The following is a 12,040-nucleotide window of genomic DNA, read 5'->3' on the forward strand; positions in this document are numbered from 1 at the left end:
CAGACTTCAAATTCTCAAACTGCTATGGTGGGATTTGAACTCACGTTCTCTGGTTTACTAATCCCAGCCTCTGGATTACTCATCCAGTAATAGCCACTACACTAGAGTACCTGGCTTCTCCTCCATATCCAGAATCACAGTTTGCTACTTTATACTGCTCATCTGGATAAAGAGCATGGACAAAAGAGCAAAGCTCAGCTGTGTAAATGAATGGTGTCTATGGATTACTGTAGCTAAAGGTTAATTAGCATCTACTCAGGCAGGAGAGACTTACAGCTTTCATGTTTGCTGGCATCACCTGTTGACTAAATACAGACAGGTTTATACAGCACCAGATGTTGTTTTGAATCCAAAGTGCAAACTGTGCTATTTAACCCAAAATATAGTGACAAAGACACCTGGCAGCATTCAATTCAAAAAATAAATTCTGTCCTTTGGATGACTTACATTAATGCACAAAATGCATGTTAAAAATCAAAGGATTTTTAGAGATCACTGCTGCTGCCAGATTATGCAGGGGTTATGTAAACAGGAGGCTTTTCTGGCAGAGTCTACATTCTTCACATGTGGATCCTGTGCAGACCAAAACTAAGCATTAAACAATAGGGTGCATGGAAGAGGAAGAAGGTGGACATTTAAAGATATTAACTTCAAAAATTCATCCTACATCTTCAAAGTCGAGCAGGCTGAGGGGTGGGGGTGCAGTGTGGTGAAAAAAGGCCAGAGCACAGCCAGAACAGCAGCTATGAGCTTCAAATGCATCATGTGCTCCCTATACTTTTCATTTGACAATTGCGGTTTTAGTTAATTTGAGGATTGCTCATGATAGTCACGCACATGATACTCACTATCACCTTTGACGTTCCCTCTGTGCTTTGTCTCTGCCACTAGTTTCCCTTGTATCCTGGTACTCACATAACCTTGAGCTCCAAGCATTAATGTAGAATCAGAGTAATAGTGTTCTTGTTCCATTGTCCAGCTGTGGTCTAGTTTAGAGTCAAAATCACCATAGTTCAAGAGAGTACTTCAGAACACTGTCTCAGAAGAGATTGGAGGCAGGGTCATTGAATATTTAAGGCAGAGGTAGATTGATTTCCTTGTCTAACAAAACTCTAAGGTTATCGTGGGTAGCTGGAAATGTGGAATTCAAAACAAACAGATCAGCCATAATCTTATTGAATGATGGAGCAGGCTCGAGAGACTAAATGGCATACTTCTGCTCCTACTTTGTATGTTCGTATCAGATTTTCAATTATTAAATCACCCTTTCACCCCAAACAGATGCTATGGATCTATCAACTCCCCCAGATGCTTCTCACACCATGAGCCAATCCGTCTCACTGAACTCAGTCTTTCACACAAAGGGCTCCAATGTCCACTCTCCAAGAACCCTTTGGAACTTTCTCCCAAACCAACACTGACTCCTTCCACAAGGGTCCACCTCCAGGGTTTCAAACTCTTTTCAATGTTCCTCTCCCCTAGATTGCAACATTCAAGCTTTGCCTTCCAAGCACACTCAAATGCTCAACCATGCCAACAGAACACCATTGCTTCACAAGCCGATAGTAGAGTTCCAGACCTTAAGCTGTCTCCTCAGGTCTACTGGCTTATCACAAACATATTTTGCTTTAAGTCTGCAGCTTTCTCCCTTCAAGCTTGACGTAGTCCTGTTCCTTACTCACTTCACAGGACTTTTCCAGACTCCTGTTCTTCCTTTGACTAGAAGGTCTTCTTGGGGCTTTCCTCCTTTTCCTTTAGGACTTGCTCCCTGCAGTTCCCTCTCCTGTTACTGCTGACAACCTGGTATCTCGAGGTCCAAAACTCACTCGACATTCACTGTTACTTTAACTTTAGAGTAACTCATGTGATTCTTCAGCTTAATTTTCTTAGCCATCTGCTAGCATGTCCAGCTAGCAAGAGACTTAAACTGCTTCTGCCACCTTAGAATATAATCACCAACTGAACTTAAACTGCTTTCAGTTTGTGTCTGTGGGTCCCTCTCTGGGCCCCTGTTGCTAGGCAATAGTCTAGTTTTTTTCTACCTTGTGTTTGTTTTAACTTCCCTTAAAAAAGTCATAAAACCTCATTAGAATGCAGGCATCTTTTAAAGTAAAACAAAGTCAAGATCCCCCTTTCATAACGCACAAATACAGACATGCAAATTAAACTTAAAGCTAAAACTCATCCCTAACACCCACAAATACAAATATAACTTAAAGCTAATCTCCAGTTCCTAACAGGAAGGATGTAAATGCTTTGGATGCAGTTCAGAGCAGATTTACTAGATTGATACCTGGGATGAGTGGGCTGTCTTAAGAAAGGTTAGACAGTCTGGACTGGTTTCTTCTGGAGTTTAGAAGAGTGAGGGGGTGACTTGATTGAAGTATACAAGATCCTGAACAGTATTGATAAAGGTGGATATGGAAAGGAGGTTTCCTCTTGTGAAATCGGTCCAGAACTAGGGGGGCACTGTTTAAAAATTAGGGGTTACCCTTTTAAGACAGAAGTTAGTAGAAATTTTTCCTGAGGGTTGAGAGACTTTGGAACACTGCCAAAGGCATGGAGGTGGGGTCACTGAATATTTAAGACAGGGGTAGATTGATTCCCTTGCCTAACAAGAACATAAGGTTCAGGGGTAGATGGGAATGTGGAACTCAAAACAAGATCAGCCATGATCTTATTGTACAGCAAAGCAGGCTCAAGGGGCCAAATGGCCTTCTACTCCTCCATTCTCAAATGTTCATAGGTAGGAGCCAGAGTCCAGGCACTTCAGCTGAAATTAGGACATAAAAGCGGGGAAAGAAAATCATACCAATTAATGACATTGGCATTTGATGCCCCCATCCATTGCATTAAACAAACCTCAAACAGAAAGACCATTTCACCCTGTTGCAGATTTCTCTGCAATATCTTGAACTTCACTGCACTTTCCGGTCTTAGCAGAATCAGCCAACCACATACAGCAACTGTGAAAGTCATGACCTAGAAACCGAAATGTGGTATGGTAGAAGCACAAACATTCACTGAAGGTCATTCAGAATTAGTGTATGTTCATACCTTGCCTTCCCCATGTCCCTGCCAAGAACATTCATGTACAGGAGCATTAGACCATTCCAATAAGTGTCTTATCAGCTTTCCAAAACAGGCTGTACAGCTGCATTAACAGCTGTAAAAGGGATCTGTGGGACTGGTCATGAACACTTTCTGGAAGAATTTATTTAAAAGACACTATTCCTTAAAGGGTTAATGCAGGGCTCAGATTGAAGGAGAGTGCTTTTTCAGGAATAGCAAAGGGTAATTAAGGTGAAAAGAAAGGCTGCAAATCTCTGGGCTCTAGTAGACTGTGTACAAAGGGTTGATGTTTTAAAAAAGTGGGTTTTGGTTTTGCTTTGAAAAGAAAAGGACCAACTGCTTGAGAAGGGAGACAGCAGTCCTTTTGCAGTCGAGCCAGTACACAGCCGGAAGTGAACATAAGCTGCTCTTAAGATGTTCTACATGTTAGAATAGAGTACCCTTGAATATTTTTCAAGTCCACCTGGAAAACAGTACCAGAGTCACTGATCGTTTCATGGATGAGTGCTGAGACACCAACCATGTAACCCAGACACCATTTCAAGGACTCCAGCATCTATCATTTGCCTTAACTTTTGGCAGAAATCCTCTATTCCTATTTTTATTTCCATGCATGTGCACACGGCTGGCAATGAACAGCTTGTCCGACGCCAGTTTTATTCCTTCGCTAAAAACCGATTGCTGAAAAAGGTAGAGTAACCCAATTTCATTTTCAATGCAGAAGCACTGCTGTGGTCCAAGGGGTTAAAAAGTATGACTTTAATAATCATAAGCAATGAAATCAATTCACAGCAAGTGGGTCAAGCAGAACTATAAACAAACTTTTCAAGCTGAAGTCAAGGCAACCAACTGGCATACACTTCATACTGCAATCCAATTCTTTATTCACTACTTTATACACGTCAATACTTCATTGCAGCATTAAAATAGGCGATGTGATTAAAACAGCAGCACATCTTAGATAAAGCCAAGCATAAAGGAAAAGCAGGATTACAGCCAGAGTTTTAAATCGTGGCATTTGGCAAGGTTTTCTGAATAAACTCTACTTGGTCAGAGGGTGTAGTACATGGAAGGAAAGGGACAGAATGTTCCTACTTTCTACTTATTAGAATATACTCCTCAGTGACCTTACAAAAATGTCCTGATCTATATTTAAAAATACTCAGCCAAGTCAGACACTTGAACATGGAAAGTAAACATATTAACAAGGAGGAGGAGGAAATTCAGCTCCTTGAGCTTGTTCCACCATTTAATATCATGGCTGATCTGATTTAACCTGGAATCTACAACCCACCTACTCCTGACTGCTCCCCCCCACCACTTACCAAGAAGAATCTATCCACCTCTGCCGTACAAATATCCAAAGACTCTTTTCCTGAGAATGTGTTGGGTGCAGGGTCCCAAACACTGACAACCGTCTGAATGAAGGAATTTCTCCTCATGTGTTAGTTATATATATTTTTACAGTGACCCCTAGTTCTAGATTCTCCCACAAGAGAGAACATCTCTCCACATCTCAGATCCCTCAGGAATTATATGTTTCAATCAAGTCGCCTTTTACTCTAAACGCCAGCAATACAAGCTTAGTCTGTCCAACCTTTCCTCATAAGACAACCCACCCAGGTATCCGTCTGGTAAATCTTCTGAACTGCTTCCAATGCAATTACATCCTTCCCTAAAAAAGGTGCCTAATACTGTACACAGTACTCCAAATGTGGTCTCAATAGTGCTCTATATAACTGAAGCAGAACCTCCCTGCTTTTGTGTTCAATTCCCCTCACAATAAATTACAGAATGTTATCAGCTTTCCTAATTACTTGCCATACCATGAAGTCTTTTTTTATGTTTATACAATTGAGTTATAAAACAGCGGCAACTTGTACAGGATCCTAAAACTCAATCTTGACAGAATACTAAAAATGGAGAAGGGTGAGAGAAAAGAGAAGCATGTGAATGGGGTGAGGCCAACAGCTTAGAGTAAAAAGGTATTACTTAGTCATGCAGACCAATACATGGAATTCCTTCCCAGGATGTGATAATTGTAGTCAAGTAGTGGGGAATTGTCATTGGTGCAGAAAAAGAGAGAATTCAGCCCTTAAAAGAGTCCATACCAGGTCTCTGGACAGCAACCCAGTCAGTCCCATTTCCATTGCTCTGCAAGTTTTTCTTTCAAATATCCATCCAATTTTCTTTTGAAATCATTGCTTCTGCTTCCACCACCCTCAGACAGCAATTCCCAGGACATTACAAGCAGCATGAAGAACCCCTACAAATCCTTGTATAAGGACTAGGGAACACCAGTTAATTGGGAACAGTTTTTCCTTGTTTACCTTTATCTAAACCTGTCAATCTTGTACACCTCTCGTCAAATTTCCCCTCAATCTGCCTTGTTCCAAGGAGAACAACCCTGACAAGCTTCTCCATCCCTGGAACCATTCTGGTAAATTTCCCCTGCTCCCCCTCAAAGGCCCTCACATCCTTTCTAAAGTGTGGTAACCAGAACTGGATGCAATACTCTATAAAGCTCTGATTAGGCTACAACTAAAGTTTCAGCGTAACTTCCCTGCTTTTTGCACTATTTCTGAAGCTCAAGATGCACTTACTTCACGAACCACTCAATATGTCCTTCCACCTTCAAAAGATTTAAAGATCAATGCTCAAACCCCAGGTTCCTCGGTTCTAAAGGTGTGCAGGAATAGTCATTAAGCCTATATTGCCTCTCTATCCCTTCTGCCAAAATGCATCACCTCTCACTTTTTTTGCATTAAATTCCATCTGCCACTTGTCTTCTCATTCTGCTAGCTTGTGCTGTTGCATTTGACTAGTACCATCCTCACTGTTTTGTCACACCTCCAGGTTTAGCATCGCATCTCATCTCCAAGTTTGGTATCATCAGCAAATTTTTGAATTCAAATATCAGAGTCATTTGTATACATCAAAAAAAGTGGTACAAGCACTGACCCTTTGGGAACACCACTGTATACCATTCTCCGATCTGTAAAATATTTACCACAACTGTTTTGGTTCAAGCCAATTTATTTTTTAAATCCTATTCCATGAGCTACAATTTAGTTAACCAGACGTGTGGTATGGATTCAGAGTTTATAATTGGCCTCAACCTCCTGCATTCTTTTCCTGGACAGTGCTAGCAAAAACAACTAGATGTTCCACTGGCTAACCATTTACACTGGGAAGTGTGCACTGCCGTTGGTCAAGGACATGACCAGGCTATAGCATGTGGTCCCCATCAGGAATAAGCAACCTGTCTGCAGAGCACGTCTTGGGGTGCAGTCAGCACAAGGGATATAATGCATGCTGCAGAAATTTATCATACAGGCTGCTTTCTGCTGACTTCATGCAGCAAGAGCATTGTACCAGGTTGGCTGAATTCAGAACTTAAATCCAAATCTGTAGCAAGTCAAATCAAAGAACAAAATATTCAAATAGCAATCGATACTCAAAACTGAAACAAGTGCCAATTACTATCTTACTATTGTGCAATCTGACCTCACCTCCCTCCAGCTACAAGCCATAGTTCTATTTATAGAGCTGTGTTCTCCTAGCAACAAGCCAGTGTGACGTATATGCTAATCAGCTTCACTCAGCCAATGGCAGAGAAAAAGAGATACATGCACACGCACTTTGTACTTCGTCAGACAGCTTAGACTTTTAGCACTTAAAAACAAGGCCAGCACAACTATGGAGACTTCACTACCTCAGTGCTTCAGCATCACCAAATAATATAGCTCATACTGAAGTTTCACTTCAATGTGTTACATATTAGTTGAAAAAGATTTGTGTATAATCTTGTTTCTTTTCTTGATTTTCTTTCTCCCTCTCCATCATAGCTGGCTTACCTGAAGTTACAATGCCAACTCTACAATGCACCACACGGTTCATTTACCCAGTTAAAACACTACAAGAACCTGATGACAGCATCAAAAACTGCATTTGAGAAACAGCTACTTGACAAAGCAGCAGTGTACGTACCATGAAGCCCTACCAGAACACTGTCTTCAGGGAAAGGCACAAATTTGTTAAACCTGTATGAAATACTCAGTCACCTTGGGTTGGAGGTTAAGTTGCTAATGTTTCCTTCATGATGGATTGGCCAAAGGCAGGTCAGTTGAAGAACAGGTGGCTAAGTGATAAGGAACTGGATACCACCCATCTGAACTGTAATAGTGATAAACACCTTGCATTGTGGGGGGTCTACAAGATTTGCCTTTCACCAATCTTGCAGACAGCGTGATGGAACCATCGTTTGGAGGAATGCCTAATCTTGAGATATTTTTAAGCTAGGTCAAATGCATTTAGTGACTGGGTATAGTAGTTGTCTTTGACTCCGCATTGTCAGTTTTCCATGGCAAGCATTCCACTTGCCTTAACCCCCTTTAGCTCTCACAGCCTTTAATTTCTAATTTTTCCCTTAATTGTACCCCCTTGTCTCCTGCATGCATCACTTCTACCCCTTAAAGTCCTAATGCCCACCACAGGACTTCATAGCTAACTGTCTTGTGTGGTTGCATGGTTATGTATTTATCCCTTATCCTCCCTCTCCTTTGACATTAGCCTATTTGTTTGGAAGTGCAGAACACGAGTATTGCTGAACAAAGCAGCTTTTCATCTTGTACTCATCAGGACATTTGCAAGAATGCCCTTTATGTTTAGTATTCGTGCAAATGTCCTGATGCATGCAAGATGAAATGCTTCAACATGTCTCTTTTTTCAACAATACTCAAATGTTGTTAATGTTATATCCTTTATGTACAAGCCTTTCCCAATCCATATCTTTGATGGATTCTGCCTGACCTGAGTGCGTGAGCAGTTAATCATAAAGATAATATTAGTATTTTAATCACCACTCACCAAAGCATCTAAAATCAATTCATACTCAATGAACCCAGTGCACAGTGGAAAATCAGAAAAACAAGAAATAAACAGGTCAGGTTAATTTCTGAGAGGAAAAAAAGGGGGAAAATTAATATTTCAGCTATAACCTTGTCAGATACAGCATGCCCTTCACAGTCAATGAATTATTCCAAAGTGTGGTCACTTCTTTATGTAAACAGCAGGCTGCTTGGCCATAGCTAGCCCCACAAAATTCACAGGAAATTAGAAGTTCAAATGGTGTCCTTTTGAATATCTGTCATTGCTAACACCATATCCAAACTCTTACTCTCAGCTTGCTCCCCTGTTCACCATCCTCCTCCCCAACCCATTTACTTCTCTCATTTGTGCTTCAAGATGAAGATGACAACCATTTTCCTCATCTGCGTGTCTGCTCAGGTTCCAGAGGGTATGTAGGTGACTTGCGCCCAGGAGGTTCTTCTGCAACTAGGACAGGATACCACAGATGAAAGTTTTGGACAAATTGCTGGCTTGGGATCTCCCCTCCTTATATCTTCTCTCTGCCTTTGACATACACTTGCTTTTGAAGGAGACCACACTGTTTATTTGGTTGCATCAGGTGCAGTGATCATACAAACTAGGAGAAGCAGGCCATTCAGCCCCTCAAGCTTACCCCACCATTCAATGAGATCGTGGCTGATCTGATAATCTTCAACTCCAATTTCCTGCCTTTTCCCCAAAACCCTCGATTCCCTTACTAATTAAAAATCCGTCCATCTCAGCCTTGAGTATACTTAGTGACCTAGCCTCTACAGCAGAGAATTCCACAGAATGACTAACCTCTCAGAAGAAATTCTTCATCTGCTTTAAGTGGGCACCCCCCCTACTCAAATTACACCCTCTGGTCCTAGACTCTCCCACTAGGGGAAACCACCTCTCAGCATCTACCCTGTCCAGCTCTCTAAGAACCTTATGTTTCAGTAAACTCCAATGAGGCCCAACCTACTCAGCCTCTCCTCAAAATCCCTCCATTCCCAGGATCAACCTAGTGAACCTTCTCTGGACTGCCTCCAATGCCAGTATATTTTTCCTGAGATAAGGGGACCAAAACTGTTCAGCATTCTAGGTGTGGTCTAACTAGTGCCTTTTGGAAATCCAAATATATTACACCTACTGGGTCCCTTTATCTATCCTGCTTGTTACCTCAAAGAATTCGAATAAATTCGTCAGGCATGATTTCCCCTTCATGAAGTCAAGCTGACTGCTTGATTATATTATGTATTTCTAAATGCATTACATCTGCTATTACATCCTTTATAATAGACTCCAACATTTTCCCAATGATAGATATTAATCTAACTGGCCTTTAGCTGTTCTGTCTCCCTCCCTTTTTGAATAAGGATATTACACTGGCAGTTTTCTAATCCTCTGGGACTTTTCCAGAATCTAAGGGTCCTTGGAAGATTACAACCACATCCACTATCTCTGCAGTTATTTCCTTTAATATCCTAGGACGCAACCCATCAGATCCAGGGGACTTATCGGCCTTTAACCCCATTAGTTTCCATAGTACTGTTTCTCCAGTGATATAGTTATTGTATTTATTTCCTCCCCCCCGTTTTTGCCCCATGATTTAGTATTTTTGGTACACTATTAGTGTCTTCTACTGTGAAGACCGATGCAAAGTATTTACTCAACTCCTCTGCCATTTCCTGATCATACCCATTATCCTCTACTTGTGCCGCTAATTCAGAACACTATATGCATTTAAGTAAAGGGCCATTAATTTTGCCTTTTTGCCATTTTTCCCCTCCTTGACCCTATTTGGTGCTTTTTTTTCAAAAAAAAATGTTTGTACACTCTTCCTATCACACTCTGGATATTACCTAAATAGCTGTCCTGCATGGCTGCCATGTATCCCCTTTCTAGAACCCTCCCCCACTCGATTTAGTTTAAAGCCCTCTCTACAGCCCAAGCTATTCAGTTTGCAAGAATAGTAGACCCAGCACGGTTCAAGTGAAGCCCATCCCTCTGGAACAGCTCCCTGTAGTGCTTCCTTTGAGCACCATGAACACGCACCCCAGACTCAGGCTCTCTATAGAGCATTTGCTTTGGTAAGCGAATGTCAGGCATTCTGGTGAGATGACCAGCCCAACTCAGTTGTGACTGTCTCAATATGGCATGGATGCCAGCTCAGTCGAGCACCTCAGGTGTCTGGTATTTTATCCTGCCATCTGATCTTCAGAAGCTCCTGAAGGCAGCTCAAGTGAAAATGGTTGAGTCTCTTGGCATGATACTGGTGCACAATCCAAGTCTTTCATGTGTACAGCAGAGGGGCCAGGGCTATGCTCTATAGACTGTTTGGTAGGCAGGCTTACACCCCTTTCCCAGACTGGTGCTCAAAGTCTGCCAAAGGCTACAGTTGCTTTGGCAATTCTTGCACATGTTCTCAACGCCAATATACACAGCTCGATAGAGTGTGCTGAGCTAAGTGAACTTATCCACTGCTGACGTGTTCTGGACCAAAATCTTGGGCGAGAACTGGAGCAGGTTTCCTGTGTTGATCGTAAGGCCGAAGTAGCCGTCAGAAGTTGGGAATAAGTCCAGGCTACATTGGATGTCCAGTTGAACCAGCAGATCGTGCAGTCAGGAATCTGCAAACAGGATATCACGACGTCCTTGGAACTCCAGGCAAAGGCCACGGTTATGATCGAGCAGCTTACCATCCAAGTGATTTCGAAAGCAGGATCAGCATCATGGAATGCATCACAGAGCATGGCAGAGGGGAAAAAAAAAAGGACTGGCACTAGCACACAGCACTGTTCAACTCCATTAGTGACAGGGAACAGGTCAGAAGACTCCCCGTCATCCAGGACACATGCAAGCACACTGTCCTGGAACTGTTGAACCATTGTGATGAACTTCTCGGGGGAGCTAAATTTCATCATAACCTTCCAAAGGCCCTCATGGCCGACTGTATCAAAGGCCTTGGTCAGATCAACAACATGATGTAGAGGTCCACGTTCAGTTCTTGGTGTTTCGCCTGGAGCTGTCCAACTGTAAATACCATATCAGTAGTTAGTCACATTGGGGACGTACATTGATGAAAGTTGCTTGCCTATTGCCTTGCAGGGTGTGTTAAGCAGTGGTGATCATGAACACCCTTAGGAAGGCAAGACATGATAGTTCATGACAGCAACCCTACACCAGCTTCGTGCTGTTCTCTTCCACCCCCCAGACCTGCATGCCAAAGATGAAAGAGCTGTTCATGTTATTTTACTGGGCTTTACATGAAGTTTTGGTTTACAAGTGGTCATGACTCAGCATTCTAAAGACATATGCAGCATTCAGAACAAAAGGCTGACCACCAACAGTTTCCAAAGTCAGAATATAAATTAAACAGAACAATGTACCAACATAAACCAGATACAAAATAAACTAGAGGACAGTGTGAAAACATCACCCACAAAACAAGTGAATGGCAACAAGAGTACTGGCAAGCAGAACAAATTCATCTAAAATGTCAATGCTTTTCCCACTGATTTAAAGATTGATTTGTCTCTCTCCGGTTGATGCAATGTGTCATGTAATGTTAGCACAGTGGCTTGAGAGTAGTGGTCAGTCTGCTTGCCACCTCTTGCTTTCAGCTCTCACCGCTGGCTAGAAGTAGAAGTTGCAAATCGAGCAGAGTGCAGGAGCCTCTCCATCAGCAAGCCCCAAGTAGCACCACCCTACAGGTAAATAGCCCCATAGGGCATCTCAGAAGAGAAGGCTAAGGGCAAAGAGTAAACGCTACAGAAAATCCAGAATGGAGTCTAGTAGGCAGTAATCTGTCATCTAATCAGGCAGCTTTCCAGCAATTCCTGCAGCAGAGCTGGTACCAAACAGTACTCGTTTCATTCTTTCCTTTGCACAACACTAGCAATGCTGGAGGGGGTGGGGTAGAAAGTGGGAAAGAGGCCCTAATGCTTGGGTAACTCAGGGCCTTCATACTATTTGCCCAGGCCTGTGCACTGGAGAGGACACTCCAGCATCATAGTTTATATCAACATGGGAAGAAACAATTACTGGTTATAAGATCTCACTTGATTGGCATAGAGCACAAGTGCCAGGGGTT

General features: G+C 42.3%; 1 protein-coding gene across 3 annotated transcripts in view; it reads right to left on the reverse strand.

Moving 5' to 3' along the window:
• LOC144675006 (repressor of RNA polymerase III transcription MAF1 homolog) overlaps positions 1-12,040 on the reverse strand; it is a 55,713-nt gene that overhangs the window by 20,988 nt on the left and 22,685 nt on the right. Inside the window, exon 1 of one of the 3 annotated variants that reach the window (XM_078536085.1) lies at positions 2,294-2,500. The exons of the other annotated variants lie outside the window; for them this stretch is intronic. The gene's annotated coding sequence lies outside the window, so the exon portion shown is untranslated. Of the gene's footprint in view, positions 1-2,293; positions 2,501-12,040 lie in introns of those variants that run through there. 3 annotated transcript variants of the gene reach the window in all.

Source organism: Cetorhinus maximus, chromosome 3 (assembly GCF_964194155.1).
Source record: "Cetorhinus maximus chromosome 3, sCetMax3.hap1.1, whole genome shotgun sequence".
Classification (NCBI taxonomy): domain Eukaryota; kingdom Metazoa; phylum Chordata; class Chondrichthyes; order Lamniformes; family Cetorhinidae; genus Cetorhinus; species Cetorhinus maximus.